Raw genomic sequence first — 22,527 nt, 5'->3', positions numbered from 1 at the left:
GCCCCACCCTGGAGTCGCACTCCCAGCTGGAGAACTCCTGCACCCAAACACCCTGCCCTAGCACACTGAATGTGAGGATGACGGGAGAGCAAGCGACAGAGGAGAAGGAGGGATGGAGTGAGTGGGGGAGGGGCCTTGGAGAGGGGGCAGGGCAGGGCAAGGGTATTCAATTTTGTGCTATTATAAAGTTGGCAGCCCTATCTATCTAAAATAGAACTTTAAGCAGAGTTTATAACCAGTAATTGACCTTGGTTCCAAATGTGCTTTTAACCAAACAAACACACACAATACTTCAGCCCATTGCAATTACCATGATTCGCCCTTCCTAGAGATCTTGACTGACCCACAAGTGTCTTACTGTAACTCGTTCAGCACATGGAACATGTAATGGGACCTTCTAACCATGTGTACAAAACCTGCTTTGACCAAGCCTCCTTTCTCCCAGCTGTGTGTGACAACACACCCCCAAAGTGCTGGTGCAACTCATTACACATCTTCATGCACTCTCTCTCTCTTGCTGTGGCCCCAAGGACGATGGCCAGATTTTCCCAGAATGCATGGATACAAACACGGTTAGGTGATATGTTAGCTATGACACTCACAGTTGACACTTGGCTGTGACGTGTAATAAAAGTTTGTGTGGGCACAACTCACCCTTGTTTATAGCAACCTGGCCAGATGAACGTGTCATGAACGTGTTGCAAAAATATAATTAAACTTTAGAGTAGCAGCCGTGTTAGTCTGTATTCGCAAAAAGAAAAGGAGTACTTGTGGCACCTTAGAGACTAACAAATTTATTAGAGCATAAGCTTTCGTGAGCTACAGCTCATTCATCGGATGCTTATGCTCAAATACATTTGTTAGTCTCTAAGGTGCCACAAGTACTCCTTTTCTTTTTATAATTCAACTTGTAATATAAATGAGGCAAGCATACAGTGAAAAGGACTGTAAACACAAGTACATAAAAACTAGCTTTTAATGACATGTCACTTTCAGCCCAGTTCCCTTCTTGTCTCAGATTTTATACCCTTAACAACTGGGCCTGAAGATTCTCTTAGTATGTGAGGAGGTTTCAAGTACTGCTAAGGGTATAATTAGTCAGTGTTTTTGTTGGATAAAGGAAACCTGGTGCTAAGAAGGACAGATTGGGGGACCAAAATTATTATATATAAATAACAGAGGGGAAAAGGGAAAAAGGAAGGAGAGTGCGCCAATTAAAACAAGAGTGAAAAGTAAGATAATAAACTAATAAGGAAATCAGGAAGTGGGAACATGTGTTAATCATTAACCACACATTTCCTGATGTAATTACATATTTTAAACACTATTTGCAATTAAGACCCAATGATCTGTACATATTATAATACTGGCTTAGTAATGTAATTTCACATTTTTATGATTAGCAGCACAACACACATATATAAACAGAGTGCAGATTTTCCAGTACACATGATTGCTTCAGAGCTGCAGCATTATGTAGAAACACAAGAGGAGGAAATATGGACATTTGAAGTCCTTTAGTGCTTAATGAGTCATTACCATACATTTTGAAGGGAGAAGTCCTCCAAAAGCAATAAAGAATGCTTTACTAAATAAATTACAAAAAAAGAATCTGTTATCTACAGTAGTGTCTCTAAATACGGTCATGTCACTGTTATAAAGATGTAGCGTTTGGGCCAAAAAGGACCAGATAACCTTACAGACTCTTTGGCACTCCAGAACCAAAGGTTCAGAAAAGGGCAACTAAAATGATTAGGGGTTTGGAACTGGTCCCATATGAGGGGAGATTAAAGAGGCTAAGACTTTTCAGCTTGGAAAAGAGGAGTCTAAGGGGGGGATATGATAGAAGTATATAAAATCATGAGTGGTGTAGAGAAAGTGAATAAGGAAAAGTTATTTACTTGTTCCCATAATATAAGAAGTAGGGGCCACCAAATTAAATTAATGGGTAGCACGTTTAAAACAAATAAAAGGAAGTTCTTCACTCAGTGCATAGTCAACCTGTGGAACTCCTTGGCTGAGGAGGTTATGAAGGCTAGAACTATAACAGGGTTTATAAGAGAACTGGATAAATTCATGGAGGTCAAGTCCATTAACAGCTATTAGCCAGGATGGGTAAGGAATTGTGTCCCTAGCCTCTGTTTGTCAGAGGGTGGAGATGGAGGGCAGGAGAGAGATCACTTGATCATTACCTGTTAGGTTCACTCCCTCTGGGGCACCTGGCATTGGCCACTGTCGGTAGACAGGATACTGGGCTGGATAGACCTTTGGTCTGACCCAGTGTGGCCATTCTTATGTTCTTATTTGATTATGTTCTTTTGCTTGAAATTCTATCTTCACAACTGTCTTGCTGTCTATTTCTAAGGTTCTACCTCTTTCTTTTTCAAAGTTCAGGACATTTTCCTTTTTGTTTTCATGTCTGAGAGCTCTTGTTCTCTTGCCCTCTGTTTCAGAATTCAGTCTGATACTTTCCTCTTAAAAAGAGAATTCTCTGTGTTCTGCATTTTCCCTCTAGCACCTGAAAACTTTTCTTTCAAATCCTATACCCTTATAATGCTAAAAATAGCTGCTTTTACCTACTGTTTCCTAATTCTTCTGTTCAGAAGCCACTGCTCTGTTATCTGCTATGATGTATTTAACTGACTGAAGAAGGTTTAATTAGTTGTTGTTTATAAGGTTCTCTTATAGGGAGAAACTATGAATTACCTTCAAAATATTTTTAAAAAAAAAATCTAATTGTAAAGTTACATGATAGATAGCTCAAAAACCAAAGGGCAGAGGGGTATTCAGAACAAAAACAATGCTAAACATACTTCTAAAATAAAATTAGGTCTCAAAGTCAGACTTATTCCTGTGTCAGACTGAAACCTTAAAAATTGACTCAGTTGCTGTGTTTATTCTTTGGGTGACTGATCAATCTTCAGATTGAAGTCTGTCTTTAATGAGTGCTAAGAATGATAGAATTATACATTCTGATTCTGATCGCTCATACACTGATTGAGTTAGACTGATATACAATTTATTTTCAAGGTAACCAAGACACAAAATGGTTATAGTATAAAATTGTTATGTTTAATCATGATTTTTCTTAATTCAGTTTTAATATGAACCATGAAGTATATTAGCTACAAACAAAGAACCAAATACTTTGTTAGAGATTAATGTTTGCATAATCTTGAGAACCTGCATGACTACATATACATAATATTTTAATTGGGGAGCTAATTAATTGTGTGGCATACTTATGCCACTTTGATGCAGACTTTTTAATTAAAAAAGAGCTCAAGTATTTGTGGAACTGGAATGATATTCCACAAAACGAAGTGAGAAAGATGTTTAAAGGGAAAAACAAAGAATCATCTCTGTCAGACAAAGGTGATAAAGAGGATTTAATAAATAAATAGGAATTTACGGACTTATTAGTCTACCTCCATGTGCATCAGCTGAAGCAGCAACCAAGACCAGCCCACATGTAAATGAGCTAACTGAGAATATACAGGTACTCAGACCTGAATCAAAACAATCCCCAGAGAGGTGTTTTTAGATTTCAAGGAATTCAATGGCTTTTTTTAAGCCACTGAGTCAAGCAGAGTTATAGGGTTGTAAAAACTCCTGGGCTCCAGCTACACTACAGCTGTTATTACTTCTGATGGAGCTGCAGTGATGCAGAAAAATGCTGGTATGGGCACATTTGGTGTGTGAAGGCCTCCTGAAATTCATGAAGCTTGAGCCAGGGAGAAAGAAGCTTACTGTCCTTCTGGCAGAGTCACAGACTATTATACAGCAGCTCCTCAGCAATTAAAAAACAGCACAAGAGAGAAGAAATGAAGCTAATTTCTGAAGAATCTTTCAATCAGTCAGTACTTCACTAGCAGTAAACTTCAGTTGGCAAGACTGAAGAGCTGCATAAGCATTGCCCAGAGTTTGGAGGACTTTATTGCCAAAATGTAGTTTAACTGAGGCTACTGAAATGTTATTGAGAATCCAATTTTATTAATAATTTGAGCTAAATTCTGGATAGGTTCTGGTTTTGCTCAGCTGCTTATCTCAGACTGCTCTTTCAGTGAGCAGGTGAGTTTAAAGAAACATTGAAATCTAAAGCAAATACTTGTTGAGCTGCTTCTTGAAATAAATGAATTAAAGCAATCCTCCAATTACTGAATTTCCCCAAGAAGAAGTTGGTAATAATACAAGCATATAATCACTTACTTTTAGAACCAAAACCACCTTTGGACAAGATTCACCTAACTTCTGTTTCAGCTTGCTCAGAGAACAGTGCCCACTATAGGAAATCAGTCTTGTTCTTCTAGGAGATGTAATCGCCACGTGAGATGCATTAGAAAGGAGGTTGCAAGCGAACAAACACCTTTTTCACTGATTGCCCTTGCGATTACTATCTTCTTTGTGGAATACACATTCTACATCGTTCATAATTGAGTGATTTTGCTTGTGAAAGTCATGACGTCCCATAAAGTATTTAAAAAACCTTTTGTGACCTATCGTGGAATTATACCCGACGTTAAAAATCATAAAAAACAATGAATAATTTACCTCACAAGGCATTCGTTTTCCCAGACTATAATTTGCTACTATGGGGACAAAGTGACTTGGCAATCAACATTATTTATATATAAATAGACAGACACACACACACACACACCCCCGCTCCACTTACAACACCTTATTGGGTTAGCTTAGCTACTGTAAATTCTGCAGAAGCATGGAATCAACCCAAAGGAACTTGGGTAAGTGGCACTTTGTATTAATATTATAATGGCATGGCTTTAAGTCTTTCCCCCATCAAGTAAAAGCCTGCCACATACAAGGCCCTGTCTGAGCTCATTAGACTTAAACTCAGAGGAGGAGGAGAGAATGGATGATCACAGGGTGCTCAGAATCAGACAGCTTTCTTCTTATTCAATGTCCCATGACCCTCTAGAGCAGAACTATGCTGCAAATACGAAATGACAATTATGTACCAATTTGCATAGTCACCCAACCATAATATACACATGGCCCAGGCCAGATACTAGGTAACTAGAATTTAAATCAACCAAGCGTTGCTAACATTACTCAAACCTCAACACATGCTTCAGTCAGAAAATTCAAATCAGTCAGCTACATTGTCATTTCCTGTAAGCAGGCCGAGTTCCCACCCATCTCTGAACAAATCCACACACATTCTAGATAGTTCAAACATTCCCCTTTCCTGGAGTTTTTCCTCAATGGCTAATTCATATAAACTATGTAAGAAGATCAACCCCTGAGGAGATGCTTTCCCCTCCAAAACTGACTTCCTCTATCCCAGCTCCTAGCTCCTTTTGCTTCTCAAAGATGCACATCATCCCCTCCTATATTCCTTATTGAAGGGAACAAGATGTTCCTATGACTCCGCTGTAATTATCCTGTGTCTTCCTACAAAGTTCATATGCCTGACATCACAATGACTTTATGGAGGAGCCCTGAGTCATTACATTCGAGGTCTGTTAGAATCTGCCATGCTATTATGCTGCCTGTGATTTCCATGAGAGTTGCACTGCAGTTAGCTGATGGCAGAATATGGTTCCATATATTTCTGTATTAACTTGAAAAAGATTCAAGCTAGGTAGATTTCAAGGGTCATAAAAGCTTCAGTTTGGAATTTTCTAGAAGCGGCTGATGAATAGTTCAGTATATTCTAGTGTTACAGAATACATCACTCAAGTCTATTAATTCACTTAACATAAGGAGAAGCATAACATGACTAAAGACAAGTGACATAGCACTATTCTGTACTGATCCACTGGTTATCTGTAATTTTTTAATCATTAATCACTAATTAATGACTTAGTTAATTGCTTGCATAACTTAGGGCTACAATAGCATGTACTAAAACATTATCTTTTTTTAATTACATTAAGTAATGAAGAAGTAGGGTTTTTTAAATCTGTTTCCCCATGGTAATCTTGTGAATATTCCAAGAGAAATATTTGTTTTCTGTATTAACATACGCTTTAAAGGCCCAAGAACATAAAACAGGCCATAACATAATTACTATTTTGGCATCTCTTGCTGTGCACATAATGATTGGGGGGGCGGGGGGGGAAAGGGATTATAATGGCAGGAGAAGAAAGTAAGTACCGGGACGAGTGGGGGGGGGGGGGGAGGAAAGAGAATGAATGAATGTCACTCAGGAGTGTTCTCAGCATGAAAGTGCTCAGAGCAATAGTTCGATATATTGGCTATTACCATCTTTTAGTTCCTGGAAAGTTAACCTTTTTCCTTCCGATTTGGATAGTAGTAGGCTTAAATAAAGCTTCAGCACTTCCAAGCTGGACATTTATTTGTGCTTAACTAATCTCCCCTTCAAATTCATCCAGATACGACATATACTGCAGAACACAGATGCCCTTTTGCTCCTTTGTAAAGCACACGGACAACAGAATCTACAGCTTCAGCCCTTCACAATGGGTACTATTTGGCAGTATATCAACAGATTCAATTCCAGGTATGAATGTTACTGTACGAACTTTTTAATATTGCAGACCAGATGGTGCTTGAGCAACTTTATGTTCCACCAAGGCAATTGAAATCAGCCTGAGCATCTTTGTTCTCCATCCTGAGGTTTCACCAGAATTGGGCTGGGAGCAGGGCATTCTCAGTTTAGTGACCACCCTTCTCCGGAACCGTCTCCCACAGAATGTCCCTCGGAACCTTTCGGTGGCTCTCCACAGAGCTTAGTTCAAGTGCATCAGTGACTGGTTTTGCCTCCTCTTCATTGGGATGCTTTTACTATGGTGGCTGGCTGTTTCTGGGCCAGTTTTGGTATTCATTTTGTTTTGAGTTCTTCTGTAAATTGTCATATATATTCAATGGAAGATGAGCACTTAATACATTTTTAAAGCTCTATTTTTATCCTCAAAAATTCAGAGTTGAAAAGAATGCAAAAGAGGAGGAAAACATGAAATGGTGAAAATAAAAAATAATGCGATGTGCCAGATATATAGGGTGCTGAAGGAAGTTAACACACAGTATGGTTCTAAGGGGTCACAGGACTTGGCCGCATAGTTACAGCTGTCAGTAACATTTTCTTTAATCTGCCCCTGGAAAGAAGGTTGTGCCCCACACTGTTGGATGATTCATGTCATAGTGATTCATGCCTTTTCTAGGCTCCATTATGGCAACTTGCAGTACTTTGGGATGGCGTGCCAAACCCTTAAGGAAAGCCCCAACTGATCTAAAGTGTATTAACTTTCCTCCTGAACAACACTGCCTATCCCAATGCTACACTCAACACGATCTTTTATGAGGAGCCAGTATAGTAATTCCAAGCATGTGTCCTCTCGAGTAAGGTCTTTTATGAAAACTTTCAGTGTTCTAAACTCAATCATTATGAGTTATGTCTACAGCCTGTGGCTGTCAATTTGAGTATATAGAAAACTGTGCTCATAATCTGTGCTGCAACTTCAACACCACCTCACAGGAGAGTGTCAGAAGTCAGGCAGGGGCACCTCCTAAAGCAGTTGTTTACATGAAACTGGCTTCCATTGACCACAGCCCAGAAAAGGACACTGTTGGACCATTAGAGTTAATGGAAAAACACTGACAACTCAAAATTGAGAACATCTTGGCTCCCAAACATCAAATCAGGAGTCATGGTGGTGACAGAGACAGAAAGAGAGAGAAGGCTTTTAAAAGCAAGTTTGGGACTGAGATTTTTTTTAATCCAGAACATGGGGGACAGTCTCAAAATAGGAGATTGTCCATGAACACTGGATCCCTCGCTTATTTAGGGGGTATGGTGGGGCATGGTTTTAAGGCAACAGGCAATTCATTAGGAAAAGAAGGTTATCTAATATGAAAGTGTAAAGCTGGAGGTTGTGTCTTCATTTTGATTTCTGTTTTTTTCCTGCTTTCCCTTATTATTTAATCTTTGAATTGGTGGTTTTTCTATAAACTTTGTTTATTTTTATTCCAAGCAGGTCTCTGGTGTACAAACTGTGTGGAGTGCATATGCCAAAGGGAGCTGATAACGGGGGTCTGATTTCATGCCTGTCATGGGGTGACAAACTAGAGGGAAATGGTTTGAGTGTCTGGTATTTAAGAACTCACTGATAATGAATTTGGGGAGACTCAGGACTGGATGGCCTATTGGTATCCCCTGCAAAGTGTAACCAGGCTGGTGAAAGCCAGAGTCGCACCTTATGCTTGTGGGCTGGCTACTGGTGTCAGGGATCTGAACCACAGCTACACAGCATTAAGGCCCCCAAAGTTACAGGGTAGGTGGTGAAAGAACCCTTTACCAGTCTGGGTGGTCCCCAAAATGTCCCTCCATGACACTGGACCAACAAAAAGTACGACTCTCACTAAGGGACTGTGACCTCCCTTGATGGTTGTGTTTCACAGGTATTATGAAACTATCGAGCTCAAATGTCAAACAAGTGATAGCAGAAGGTAGAGCTGTCTCAGCAATGGGCATAAGACTATGGAGCTCCCTTCTGGGGAGGGTAAAAATGACCCTAGACTTCATCACTTCAGACCAAAATGTTAGACTAACTTCTTTAACCATTACCTGAACTTCCACCAGCAGCAAAGAAGAAAATGATACTTTTTCAATTTAATTTGAACTCTCTGCAATAGGGAAGCAGAATATTTATACACAGAGCTTTGAATGTATTGGACTTTAACAGAATCCACTCTCTGCTAGGTTCCACCTCATGGCTAGGTACGGCACAGCTGCTCCCTTGCTGGGCTAGCACCCAGGTTACTAATGGTTACTATGGCAGTTCCTCTTCCAGTGACTGGTGTCACTATGTTAAGTCCACCCCTTCAGGGGCTACTATTGTCTGAATTGAAAACCCTCCAAAAGTCTAACACAAACAAAAATCATTCTTCCTCCCTAGGGATTTCCCTCAGCCTGTCTTCAGCTCAGCCAATAAACCTCCTTGCTGGGCTCAATAACCTTTGTAGTGGGCTTGTGTGGTCCCTTCTCTGGGACTGGTAGGGGAACTAAGTCCCACCCACTACTTTGGGTTCCAGTCTGGGGGCCTGTACTGACCAGCTAGGTCTGCTCCTTTACTGGTGCTTCAGTTTTTCCCTGGGCTACTCCCTATCCAGCCTCTTAAGTTTTCCTCTGCGGGGGTCTCTCTCTCCCAGGCCTCCCTGCCTAGAGAGCTTTTCCCAGTCTCTTCCCTGTTTGGTCAGAGTCCCAGCTGGAGAGTTTTCCTTACTCTGAGCTTTTTGCCTGGCTCTCTCTCCAGCTGGGCTTTATCATTTAAGCCTGACTCATTCACTACAGCCACATTTTGCTCCTGGATTTCCCTCAGATAGGGCTCATTCTGCAATCAGGCTGGCTTAGCCCCAGGCTGTCCAGCCCATCCTGTTACATGACCATGTAGTATCTGCAGCAATATCTCACTAGTACAGATAGCATACAGAATATGTGCATGGTACAGGTAACGACAGAGTAAGTGCTTTCAAATAACCATGAGAGAGTGCGTGTGTGTACGCGCGCATACACACACACACACACACACACACACACACTTTTTTTTTGGATGGACTCTTGCTTCCACAGAACAACTAATCCAAAAACATACAAGATTTTTCTGACTCAAAACAAACATGGAATACAAGGTAAAAACAAAAACATTCCAGTAAATTTCTATAGACATTGTAAGTGTCACCAGGCTTTTAGAAATCATTGCAAGCTTTTACACACTGTAGGACTGAGAGGAGTGCAGTATCATAGAATCATAGAATATCAGGGTTGGAAGGGACCCCAGAAGGTCATCTAGTCCAACCCCCTGCTCAAAGCAGGACCAAGTCCCAGTTAAATCATCCTAGCCAGGGCTTTGTCAAGCCTGACCTTAAAAACCTCTAAGGAAGGAGATTCTACCACCTCCCTAGGTAACGCATTCCAGTGTTTCACCACCCTCTTAGTGAAAAAGTTTTTCCTAATATCCAATCTAAACCTCCCCCATTGCAACTTGAGACCATTACTCCTCGTTCTGTCATCTGCTACCATTGAGAACAGTAGTCGTCATTAGACTCTTTACCATGGTTGACTGCTAAAAATTAATGTTACCATGTAACATGCAGTATTATTTAAATAATATGTTAATTATTCAAAAGGAAAAACTGTAAAAATGTGACTGATAACCTTTGTATGTTGATTTAATGTTTCAGTAGCACTGGAAGACATAAGAGGAAAAAATTGCTCTCCTGAAAGCATGGAATTCATGCTAGTCTATTGTACACAGAAGACAGGATTTGGTGAGTCCACACAGTACTGAGAGTATACCTTTGTGCACAGATAGGGCCACAGGATCCACCACTAGGCAAATCTCTAGTCTTTGCCCACTCTACAGAAGAGGTAGGAGAGGGAAAGGGCACTAGATCTGTGAACACTACTTGGGAGGAGTGTCAGCCAGTGAGGGACTTTCCTTCTTTCCATTATGGGGTCCTGACTAGTTGACACAGGGTGCACCACTCACCACTGGTCTGGCGCCTCCTTCTGGTCACTCTGGGGATTAGCTCGAGTTCAACGCCCTCTCCTGTGGTTTGCACGCTGTCGCTCTGTCTTTCTCTCTGGTCTGCAGCCCCTCTCTCACTCCAGGAATCGCAGTGTCCTCTTTTGTGACTTAGTCCTCCAGCCAGGTCACTCAGTGTTTCTCCCACTTCCGGGGTATCAAAGCCCCTTTTCCCTTGCAGTCCTAGGCAGTCTTCCCTCTCACTGCCTCAGGTGCAACTCCCTCAGTGTCTAGTAGGGGAACCTGGGCAGGCACTCTGCTCCAGCTTCCAATCCAGGGACCCTCAGCTCAGCAGTTCTGAGCTTTCCTCTCCCAGCCACCACTGGTCCCTTGACTGCTTCCTACCACACTTTGGTTCCCCTTCTCCCTCTGGGTGTACCAGCTCTAAAACCTTCCTCCCTCTTTCTAGGGAGAGGCTAGTGATTGTTGTCTGCCTTCCTGCAGCCTTTCCTAGCAGACCCTGTCTGTTGCTTACTACCTCATTTTATATAGGCCCTGCTTGTTCCTGCACAGCTGAGCCTGCTTTCAAGTAGCTCCCTGCTCCCTGGCTCCTCCTCCAGGTGCAGCCTGTGGAGTTAATTGGCCTGCCTGGCCATCTTAACCCCTTCCAGTCCTGTGTGAAGTGGCCACCTCCTCACACTAGTACTCAACTGTTATTTAGACTGGGTGTTAGAAATAAGATTCTGGCCAAAGTAGTCTGTCACTAATCACATCTCTACATTATTATGATTATTTGTGTGTGCATGATCTATTCTGTGATGAACAGATTTCATGATATGTGAAAAATAATGAGAGAACTCGTGTGTTTAAAAAAAAAAAAAAAGCCCTAGTCAGACTGATAGGTATAATTGCTTAGGAATCTTAGAGAAAACACCCATTCTACTGAGATGATCATTTATGACAAGACCAGCCTTTCTTTCCATCACCCTGCTGTCAATCTATTTAAATGTTTCCCTATTTAAAATTTGTATTGATTAGGTTTGATGCACTAAATATAAGTAAAGCTGCGAGTCTGTCATGGAGGTCACAGAAGTCATGGATTCCATGATTTTCCGAGACCTCCACGACTTCTGCAGTGGCAGTGTCCAGCCGTTCAAGCAGTCCCCAGGACCAGTCACACTGGCAGCTGCTCAGGCAGCCCCGGGCACCTGACCCTGGGGACCACTGGAGTAGCTGCTGGTGTGGCTGGCCCCAGATACTGACCACGCAGAGGTCCGCGGTCCAGGAACTGCCCAGCAGCAATGGTCCCAGAGATGGCTGGAGCAGCGAGCAGCCGGGGGCAGTCAGCCCCCATTGCCGGAACACCGGCGGCCCCCCCCCCCCAGAGTAGCAGCCCCCTGGGGCCCTCCAGAGCAGCAACGTCCCAGGAGCAGTGAAGATTTAGTCAGGGGTAAAGTCATGGACAGGTCACAGGCCATGCAATTTTGTTTATTGCCCATGACTTTTACTAAAAATAGCCATGACTAAATCATAGCCTTAAATATGAGTCTTTCCCATCTCTTCCCCCTCAGTGGTGGTTTACATTTTGCTGAGGCAAAGGAGGATCCTTCAAATTTTTCCCTAGCTGAATGAAACCTCTAAATCCTTTTGATGTTCACTCCTCGCTAATACACAGAAGTATCTCAAAACAAATCATTAGTAATGCACTTAGAGGGTCCCTGAAATGTGGTTAGTTATTGCAGGCAAAGGCTTTTTGTTCAGACTTAGGTTAAAAAATGACCTATTGTTAGTAGTGCTAAATGAATAGCTGCTGTAACAGTAGTTGGAGCGTAGGAGTTATGTTATAAAACACCAGCATTATATAACGTCTTCAATAAGGAGAAGTCAATGGAAGTGCATCTTACTTAAATCTCTTGCATACAGTATAAATATCTCTGATGCCAACTTTCTGAATTAAGGGTATAAATATAAGTGTATTAATTAAGAAACACCATATATACTAAATTAGTTGAGCTACAGTAATCGTTCAGGTGGTTCTGTTTGTGCCAATTCATTTAGGCACCTGATAGAATTTTCACTATTAATCTCCAGAAGTTTATTGCTCACTCAGCCATTGTTACAATCTCCAAACTGAAACTTGAAAGACAGGGTAAAAAATATAGATTATGGGGTGCCTTTCCCCCCAATTACAAGTGCCTTTCTCCTTCAAGTCTCCTCGCTCCACCACAAAATAGCCCCCCTATTCTTCCTTTGTACCTAGATTCAGATCTACCTGCCTCTGGTATCAACCCCAGATTCAAAATACACAGCAGCTTTGCCTTGCATTTTAGCACAACTGAAGATTCAGATATACATTAACCCAAATTATTTTTTAAAAGAAATAAAAGATTCCTTTCATTTCTATGCTATTTAAAGAGATTACCTCTTCCTGAAACTTGACATTGCAGCTATTTACATTTGCCCCTAGCCTCTGTAAGGTGCTCTGGATGAAAACCACTATCTAGACACAATGTCTAAGTGCAAAACCTTTGTAGTTATCTACAGATGTTACATGTATACTATTTTATAAATTATACCATTTACTGGTATTTACATGTACAGACTAATTGTTGTGTTAAGCTGTGTGCGACATATTTATCTGCATTTTATTATAGCCAATTAAATTGTACTCCATAGTAGTATAACTGCACTAAAGACACTGTGCATGAGAAAAAGATACAACAGCTTAACTAACTGGACTTGGTGACTTTACTTGGTAAAGTACCATGGCTTGTGTTATGCAGGATGTCAGATTAGATTGTCATAATAGTCCCTTCTTGCTTTAACATTTACCAAAGTACAAAAATAGCTCTCCATGCATGCACAGACAGAAAGAAAAAAAAATCACTTAACCAAGATTTGCATGACACTTACTTAAAATGCAGCCCCTTAGAATATCTGCTCAGTGATACTAAGATTACCAAGCAGCTAGTCATTCACCGCACTGCACCGACGCTGTCAAAAACAGATGCAGTGTGTCCTGGACTTGTTGCCCTACAAAGAAGTTGGCCATTTACCAAATATGGCAGCCATTCTCCCATATGTACAAGTCTGCTGTGTGTAGCTCTATCCTTTGTGAATGAAGGAGCATCTAAAAGTTGTGAACAAGCTACAAAGAAATATTTTTTGGCGCTGAGCCTTGATTTCTATATTTTATGGATGATCAATGAACCACAAAGAGAGGGCCATAGGAGTTACAAAAATCTGTTGTGGTGATTGCTCTCTTATTGATAGGCTCCTACAGAAGAGAGAAGCAGTAAGTATAGATCAAGGGAAGCTAATTAAGGATGAAATAATACTATGACTGGACAAGAAAGTTCAAAAACCAACGTGGGTTCTACATGGGAAAATCACACCTCTGTAACCTCATAAAATTCTTAGAACAGATAATAAAACAACATCTCAAGGCATACATAAATCATTACATTTTCAAAAAGTTACCTTCAGAAAAAGTTGTATAGGGAATTGATCTCACGACTATTAAGACACAATATTTTGTAAAAGATGAAAAAGTGATAAAGCACACCCCCTTTTCCTGGGAATATCATCTGCACTGGAGTGGCAGAATAGTGAGAGCTCAGAATAAATATGCTACACTGTCCCCTGAGTATTCTCACTATACCAAGGGAATCACCAGGTTTTAATGTCTTATCAATAACGAATATTTATATAATGGTAGTATCCAAAGGCCCCAATTGGGATCGGGGAACATATAAACACAGAAAAGAGACAATCCCTACCCTGAGGACCTACAATCTAAAGACAAAGGATATGGATACAACAGACAAGCAAATTAATATAGTGAAAAATTGGCACAACTACATTAGGTTAAATGGCTGTTGGTAGTGGTTGCTTTTAAGATATCTGAGGTGAAAGATAAGGAGGAAGGGAATAGGAAAAGGAAAAGATCCTCTCTTTATTACCGCAGTCCGATTTGACCAAATTTACAAGAATCAGTAAACATTTAACAAGTAAACTCAGATTTAGGGACCCCCACCCATCACCAAGCTGGCTAGATTAAGCTTTTATGCCTTATACCCCAGAGCAAAATTTAGAAGTAACTAAAATATACCAGAAAGTTTCCTCTAGGTCATGGTACAATACTAGACATTAGGTACTAGTGCTATTGCCACTACTAAAAAATTATCAGTAGTAGAGCCCCTATCAGTCTTTATGCAAAGAGGCCAGAATCTCAGGGGTATACAAAGCTGCAGGCATTGAGACAAAGGTGCACAATTCACCAGTGTCCCTTGTCTTTTACAAGTCAGATGTTTTCCCCATGAGCTGCCTGAGGCTTTACAAACTTTAGAACCTTTTTAAGAAATTATTAACTCCAAAGGATATATCTCCCCTCTCAGCTCCCTCCCAAAGGATGACATATCTCAAAAGATAGTTCCCTTTGTACCAAGGGTACAGAACTTATCATAGGCGCTGACTTGCTCAGATCCTGGGGGGTGCTCGACCTCCACTCCACCCCAGGCCCCGTCTCCACTCCATCCCTTTCTCCAAGTCCCCACCCTCGCCCTGGCTCTTCCCACCCCTCTGCCACTTCTTCCTCCTCTCCTCCTCCCCGCAGCACCTCCTGCATGCTGCTGAACAGCTGATTGTGACAGGTGGGAGTCAGTGGGGTGGGGGTGAGGCGTTGATCCAAGGGGGCTGCTGGTAGGTGCTAAGCACCCACTATTTTTTTCCTGTGGGTGCTCCAGGGCTGGAGCACCCACGGAGTCAGTGCCTATGAAACTGATCAGAGGATTGTTATAGCAGTAATAAATAAATATACTGTTAGCCATATTCTGTGTACTGGATAATAGCAACTGCTCTACAGTACCATTGGGTCATACCCACAAAATCATATAAATGTAAGGCCAGAAGGTTTATTTTATAGTATATGTGAAAAAAGTTATGGAGAATGTCTTCATAAATACAGGGAGGAAGGATAGTCTTGCGATTAAAGCACAGGATAAGAGGTGGCAGCAGTGGGTTCTACACCTAGCACTCTTCAGTGGAACCATCTTATTTTCAATGTTTCAGTTTAGGAAAAATGCAGTTGAGATTGAAAAGGTCCAGAAAGGGACAATAGTTTAGGGATACTGAGTTATATATGACAAGAAATTACAAGAATTAAGACTATTTAGCCTAGCTAAGAGCTGCGTTAGAGGAGATATGTTTGAAGTATTCAAAATCATGAAAAATGTATATTAGAATAAAAATATAGTCTCTCTCCCTTTTGCCCTATTCCATAATATAAGACTCAAATTTAAAAACTGATAAATTCAGCACAATCACGAGGAACTGTTACTCTACACAATATAAAGCCAACTTGTAGAATTTTCTGTCAGTCAATCAGAGAACTGAGTGGATTTTTTTAAAAAGGCTGTTTAATTTTATGAACTTTTAAAACATTGATAGCTAAAATTAAAGGTAATCAGATTTCATGCATCAGGATGCAAACTGATCACCTGCAGGTGTTAGGTAGGAATATTTTCTTCTGTGAGGAGGTCTACCCAGTTGGCTAGGGGGTTTGTTATCATCTTCCTCTGTGGCAACAAATACTGGCTAGCACTGGAGGCTAGATATTGTACTTAATGCCACTGTATGGTACAGTAGGTTGGCTGTAAAAAGAAAGGTAAAATAAGAGTAAGGTAACAGGCACTGTATAGTATGTTTGCTTATTTATTTATGAAGGATATGGTGGTTCAGGGGGGAAATAACTTCACAATACATTGGGCTATGAGAAACAAGGAGCTGGAGAGCTGCCCATATATGGTGCCCTTGTACATAACTTGTAATAAGGCACCAGAGGTTCCAACCTAATAGGTTTTTTAGTGTTCCCTTAGTATTGGAGAGAAGATCACTCAAGATCACAATTTCCGCTAAGGAAAAAAGTTGCTGTTTTCTATTGTTATCTGCCTCCACTTCTATTTTTCCAGTTTTGCCATTTGCAATGTCCTGAGGTCACATGGATGCACATGTGGAGAAACTTCCTGGCTGATTGCATTGCACACATTTTATAACTTTTAAAATACGTATCACGTATTTTATTGAGGGTATGGAAGAGTCTGTTAGGTAATGTGTCATTAGAGGTTATGAACCTAAAGAGGAAACCCTGCTTTTCCACATTTTTTTCATAATCCCTGAATCTTTCCTTCTGTTCATTTTCTGCCTCATGTTACCGATCAGACTTCACAATTTGGGGGAAAGCCTGATGAAATCTGGTTTGGTTAGATTAATTGGCCAGTGTGTTCTGAGGATTTCAGCCAACTTCCAGGTTTAACATCTCAAAACAAACAAAAACAACCATCAAAGAACAGTTCACTACCCTAACACTGGGTTCTGCGAGAAGGCACACCATGCCCATCCTCCACCCCAGGCCCTCCAGACCTTTTCATCGGGCCCCTGCCCCGTGGACCTGCCAGGCCATCCCACCCCTTTACCACGAGCCAGCTGCACGACTTGCAGCTGGTTCAGTTCTGGACCGCGCCAAGAAAACATCTGTGCATGCTCATGCTCCACACTCTTCACGTCCCCACCCTCGCGTCCTGCCCAAACATGAAGTGGCGGGACTTCTTGCCACCTCTGGAGGGTGAGGAGCCTCGGTGGACCAGTCTATATTCCACTCTGGTCCCAAGGCCCATCGGGGATGTCAGTTGGTGGATCCTTCACGGAGCTGTGAGCACGGGCGTATACTTGGCATGGTTCATTCCCCTCCCAGACACCTGCCCCTTTTGCGGCATGGAAGAGACCCTGGCGCACGTGTACCCGAGTGTGCCAGGTTGCAGCCCCTATTCCGTCTCCTCTTGGATATACTATTATGTTTTTGGTTGCACTTTTCCCCTCACCTGTTTATCTACACATTCCCCATCCGTGGCCCCACAAAGTCGCGGGACCTCCTTGTCAGCCTCCTCCTGACCCTGGCCAAAATGGTCATCTACAAAACCAGGGAAAGGACATTGGCCGATGGGGTTTCCTGTGACTGTGGGGCCTATTTCCGCTCCTCAGTCCATTCACACATCCGGGCAGAGTTCCTCTGGGTGGCGTTCGCTGGCTCCCTTAACACCTTTGAGGAGCAGTGGGTGCTGTTTGGGGTTCTCTGCTCAGAGTCCCTGTCCGGTTCCCTTCATAGAATCATAGAATCATAGAATATCAGGGTTGGAAGGGACCCCAGAAGGTCATCTAGTCCAACCCCCTGCTCAAAGCAGGACCAAGTCCCAGTTAAATCATCCCAGCTAGGGCTTTGTCAAGCCTGACCTTAAAAACCTCTAAGGAAGGAGATTCTACCACCTCCCTAGGTAACGCATTCCAGTGTTTCACCACCCTCTTAGTGAAAAAGTTTTTCCTAATATCCAATCTAAACCTCCCCCATTGCAACTTGAGACCATTACTCCTCGTTCTGTCATCTGCTACCATTGAGAACAGTCTAGAGCCATCCTCTTTGAAACCCCCTTTCAGGTAGTTGAAAGCAGCTATCAAATCCCCCCTCATTCTTCTCTTCTGCAGACTAAACAATCCCAGCTCCCTCAGCCTCTCCTCATAAGTCATGTGCTCTAGACCCCTAATCATTTTCGTTGCCCTTCGTTGTACTCTTTCCAATTTATCCACATCCTTCCTGTAGTGTGGGAGTTGGCTTCGTTTAGCCCTGTGACCTCACTCCCATTCCTGTTATCTCATTAGTTGTCCCCTGCAATTATCTGGAATCCCGGATCTGTGGACCCTTCCCTTAGGCTGGGGGAGGTCCTTTAGTAGTGGATGGGCTTTGCCCGTCCACTTTCTGGATACCAACAGGACTATTCTGTCAAAATCACTTGGAATCCCAAGTGCCCCAGATAACAGAGAAGAAGTTCAACCATCCATTTTCAGTTCAGCATTTTATCTCTTGCTTTCTATCAGTATTCAACACTTCAGAACAGAAGCTAATGTGTTTTATAAATTATAGGGTATGTTTTAGACAAAAATTGCTGCAAGCCAAAAAAGGAACATATCCTAAGTAGATGACTGTAGCTGGAAAAAAAGATTAATCAACATTTTATTTTAATTTCAATCAAGTAGCACTAGCTGCTGAAGATTAAAAAGAAAACCTGGAGTTAAAAATAACCTTTAAATGAGATGATTCATGATGAAATACGTTTGGGAGTATCTACCAGATATATGCCTGGCCTTGCACACAGAGATTTCTAACCTTTAATATTAAATCAACATTACTGATAAAACACACAGGGACAGATGAGCTATGAATGAGGAATATTACTCACTGCAGGTGGGGGTGGGGTAGAGGACAATGGTGGATTTAAGCCATATTTGTATTCCCCAGTCATAGGGCTGCATTTTGTGGAACTGTTTCCTGAAAGCTACCCTAACTCACACCAACCAGCAATAGCCCCAGAGACTGCTTGAATCCAGAGATGCCCTGGCAATATCCTTTGCCCCCAGTCACATGCCCCTGCACCAGCCAGAAGTGTGTGTTTGGGCTAGGAACCATTATAACAGTTATTCGGTACTCCAGAATCTTCCTATATAGGGTTAGGAAGATTAAAAAACAACTTTTCAATAGATTTTATCTTTTATTATTTGACACACACTGGGCCTTTTCCTAGCTGAGGATATTCAGCCCCTTATAGACGGGGCAACATTTTGTTAGGCTAGACTATGTGTTTAACACCCAGCTCTGTGTAAATGGTGATGTGGAACAGTACCAGCCCAGAGGGAGCACTGAGAGGAACTGGGCCTCAAGGAGGTGGGAGAGAGGAGGGTGTGGCATGCAGGCTGTACTACTCTTGTTCAGGAAGGGTAATGGGCAGTGTGTGGTGTATGTATGTACATACTCCTTAAGCATCCTTCCTGTGAATGCATGTAAAGGCCAAACACAATCTGATAATGACATAATGATTTTGTGTTAAGTAGGTGGCTTATAAAACATAAGCATTCTACTACTGCAGTGCTAATGAAAATCTTCTGCAAGCTCAGATGACAGAGACCTGGGGTGAAATCCTGGCTTCACTGAAGTCAATGGAAGGTTTGCCATTGACTTCAATGTGGAAGGATTTCACCCCGATGTCTCTGCTCCATGCTGCCTGTGTGCAGTTCAGATGATAAATAAATTGGCATGTATATAGCCACAGATTTTTCACAAGGTAGTTTTAAAAGACATGGCCTCAGATGTGTGATGGCAGAGTGGTGTCCATTTAAAAAATCAACAGCTATCCCACACAGGTATATAAAATACCAGAGCATTTCTCTATACTTAGAATAGCTGCAGGATCTTTATTGCTGACAATTATTGGTAAATGTTGAATTTTTAAAGGCAATCACTGTAGCTCATAATAGCATTTCCCTTCTGTATGTTGCACTTCTACATAAGAAAGAATTTACACCAGTATTTTTTGTAAAAATTTGAATAATGGGAACACTTTTTCACAAAGTTTTTCATGAAGAATTTAGAAGGTTTGGGTCAAAATTCAAAATCTTATTTTGTTTTTACCAGCTCTATAGCAGCTGGAAAAGTGGAAAAGAAACTTTTTGTGAAAAGTCATCCATTCGTGGGGTAGCTTGTGTTTCCAAAGTTCTACCAGTTCTAGTTAAAAGCGGTTTTGATGATTAACAGACAGTGCGACAATTCAGTGCATATATCCATATAATGCTATTTCAACTGCTCTGATTACCTAATGCACCTTGTGCAAATTCATTCAACCAAAGTACCTCTTGGTATTAGATTCAAGGCAGGAAAGGAATATGTCCCTATCTAGAAACAAAGGTGCTTTCTCAATATTCCCTTCACCAGCATATAACACCTTTTATTCTAACAATACCATAACAAAATGGCCAGCTTTTCAATTTTATACAAGGAATACAATCACACTCTATTAAGATGGGACATTACCTTCCATTACTTCACTCCAATAAATTTAAGAAATAGAAGTAAACTATCAACAAAGTGAAGCATGTATAAAATACCACTGCACTTTCCAAAGGCCACATTCTGGTTTTGTATATGTGTGCATGGTTTCTATTTATACCCAAATGCCAGAACATGGTCATAAGTGTAGGGTAGCTAACACCAAGTACAAGACCATAAGTATTAATTAAATCATTAATATGCTGTATGAGTGCATATCCCCCCTGTGGCTATGTCCATTTGAAATTCTGGTCTGAAGAACTAAATTTGCTTTAAGTATATTCCACATGATCAAAGATTCCAAATATAACTAATGCTGATTGCATATGGCCCCAGGGCTTTCCTCAGATGGCTGCAATGCTTACTCTTTTGTATTATGTATGTAAATTATTCAGCTGGCTTTAACTGCACATCAGTCTACATAAAGCAATAAAATGGGGAGACTAGACAGGCCTACAACTAAAACAGTGCAGACTGTGAATGATGATCTCCTCCATGCTGGACAGTTTATAACTGAGGTGAGAGGGACAGTTTCAAGGTAAAGTAACAGAAGATATTTAAATAGGTCAAATACAACAGGACAGAGTGCCTCAGTACACCCTTTCTCCTGAGGCCAAGCTACAAATGCACAGCTTCATTGCCTTTTGAAGCTATGTTCTGAAGAGAGGGTCATTGTCTGCTGTTGTTTACCTATTACAGAAGGTGAAGATCAAAGACCCGAGCTGCCCAATCTCTGTTCTGGATCTGAGATGGATAAACTTGTAATCATGGGGATAAACCAGTTATGGGTTTTGAAGGACTAAAACCTACCAGAGCCCTAGTTTGGAATTGGGTGTGACCTCTGTTAATTGTTTTAGCATCTGTGTAGGTTTCTTTAATTGATTTAATATGTTTTCTCTTAAATGCTTTTACTTTAAGAATAAAATGTGCTTGCTTGAAAGTTCAGGTCAAATGATGTATTTTTTGACACAAGCCTAATCTCCAATACTTGAAGATTGCCTATCAACAATATTTTATTAGATGTTAAATGTGGGGGAAGGGGAACAAAGTCGTCTACAGACCACAACAAATAGCAGCCCTCCCACTAATTGCTCAAAAATGATCATTCTTTGCAGATACTGTATGTTGTAAAGAGAAAAACCTGCTAGATTTAGGATAGACTAAACTACTGACAGATGCAAGTATTTTATTTTGCTACTTTACTTCACTTGTCTTAAAAATGGACTTTTAAGGCCCAGATGACTAGTATGTCCAGATAGAACCACAAAAGGCAGACACTTTCACATGTGTGGTATGCAGGCAAAACTCTTTCCTGACAGTGCAGGTGATCAATTTATGCCTTAAAGACAGAGATTTGATTGCTCCAATTATGTCAGTTTGTGTAACTAAAATGGGATTTTCAGAAGTTCTTACAGTGGGCTAATTCTTCCATTGAAGTCAAGGGAATTTCACCATTGACTGCAGTGAGAGAACAGTTAGGCCAATGCTGAGGGGTTCTGCAAATCCCTTTGTGTGTGTTCCCAGGAAAATTGAACAGCAATTTTGGTTTCAGCCTTGAATAGCATCTGGGCTTGAGGGAGTGAAAGGTGGGGAGAGGAAGTAGCTTTGATGATTTTCTTGCAGTGCTGGTAAGAAATGGTTTGTTTTCCACCAACTCAGAAAATACGTATTTTAACTTGCTGACACTTGTATTGTGCAAACCAGTTGTAAATAGCATTTTGTGTCCTGTTCTTCCACCACCCCCTTTCCCCCCCCAGACTTGAAAGATTATTCTAGCTGTTGAATGAAGCATAGTTAGAAAAGATAGCTGTGAGTTTAATTGTAGCTTCAGGACTTGAACTAAATCAAATTCCAAACAATCTGATAAAAATTACAGCCACCTGAACGTTGTTAAAGGTTAGAAGTGAGCCATCTCGAGAGGAGCTATTAGTGTTTCACATTTTGAAGTAAAGGAGGTTATTAATACTTCTAAATAACATTGAACATACGTTTTGTCTTATAACCATCTGAGCACTTCTCAGGGTAATGCAGATTAAATTTAGTGACAAGTGCATATAATAATTGTATAAATGTCCATTTTGCCATCAGATATGTTGCACCATTGTCTTCCTGTGTACACAGCAAAAGGTCTGAAATGATTGTTAAATG

General features: G+C 41.2%; 1 protein-coding gene across 4 annotated transcripts in view; it reads right to left on the bottom strand.

The window, feature by feature from the left end:
• The window catches only part of TRPM3 (transient receptor potential cation channel subfamily M member 3), a 412,959-nt gene that overhangs the window by 250,693 nt on the left and 139,739 nt on the right, over nt 1-22,527 (bottom strand). Inside the window, exon 1 of one of the 4 annotated variants that reach the window (XM_043514675.1) lies at nt 10,476-11,440. The exons of the other annotated variants lie outside the window; for them this stretch is intronic. The gene's annotated coding sequence lies outside the window, so the exon portion shown is untranslated. Of the gene's footprint in view, nt 1-10,475; nt 11,441-22,527 lie in introns of those variants that run through there. 4 annotated transcript variants of the gene reach the window in all.

Source organism: Dermochelys coriacea, chromosome 5 (genome assembly GCF_009764565.3).
Source record: "Dermochelys coriacea isolate rDerCor1 chromosome 5, rDerCor1.pri.v4, whole genome shotgun sequence".
Lineage (NCBI taxonomy): Eukaryota > Metazoa > Chordata > Testudines > Dermochelyidae > Dermochelys > Dermochelys coriacea.
This window is presented reverse-complemented; position numbering and strand designations above follow the sequence as displayed.